The following is an 814-nucleotide window of genomic DNA, read 5'->3' on the forward strand; positions in this document are numbered from 1 at the left end:
AGCGGAGGCGGGTGAGCAGTGGCTGCATCTGCGTCTGTGTTGCTGACATGTGTTCGTGGGCGGGATCGGGGCACGCTGCAGTAACGAGAGGAAAGCGCCAAAAGAACGAATATGTTTGGATGGCATTTGCCCTGGTGGTGGTGGTATACGTGTCATGTACAGAGGTGCTGTTCGCTATTTCATTATCTCCTGCTCGTGCTTTTTTTTTTTCGTTCTATCCTGTTAGCACCGACTCAACCCCTCACCCGTACACGCACAGCTCCTTGCGCGTTACACCGTCCCTCGTTCCCCCCCCCCGCTCTCCTGGTACCCACGGTATTGTTATCATTACGAATAGTTTTTTTTTTCTTGTGTGACGCGTGTTTCCTCCTCTTGTGTTCTTCCTGTTGAGGAAGGATGACGGGAGGAAAGGAGGCAGGCCATTCGTGTGGACACACACATATATCTACTGGTATATGCAAATGTCGATGTAGAGGACACCACAGGCCTTCCGCTCTAACCGCAGGGCCCTCTGCCCTCCTGTGCGCACACAAGTGGTTATGTAAAGGGGGCTGAACGCGCGCGCGTAGAGATGCGCCCATACGATACGCACATAGGAGCTGATGGGGTAGGGTGGCCGATAAAATCATGCGCAGTGCCCGAGCGTCCTTTTTCTTTCTTTTGGAAGTGTCTCTTTATCCTCGGTCAAGGTCGGATGTTTCCCCCTCCCCCCCCCCTCCCCTCCCCTCCCTCTACCCTTTTCCTTCCCCTCTCTGCTGTTCCTCAGAAGTGGCTGATGTGTTTTCTTTCGTGCTATGGAGCTTGCGCAGCTCCA

The sequence above is a fragment of the Leishmania donovani genome, chromosome 19 (genome assembly GCF_000227135.1).
Source record: "Leishmania donovani BPK282A1 complete genome, chromosome 19".
Classification (NCBI taxonomy): domain Eukaryota; phylum Euglenozoa; class Kinetoplastea; order Trypanosomatida; family Trypanosomatidae; genus Leishmania; species Leishmania donovani.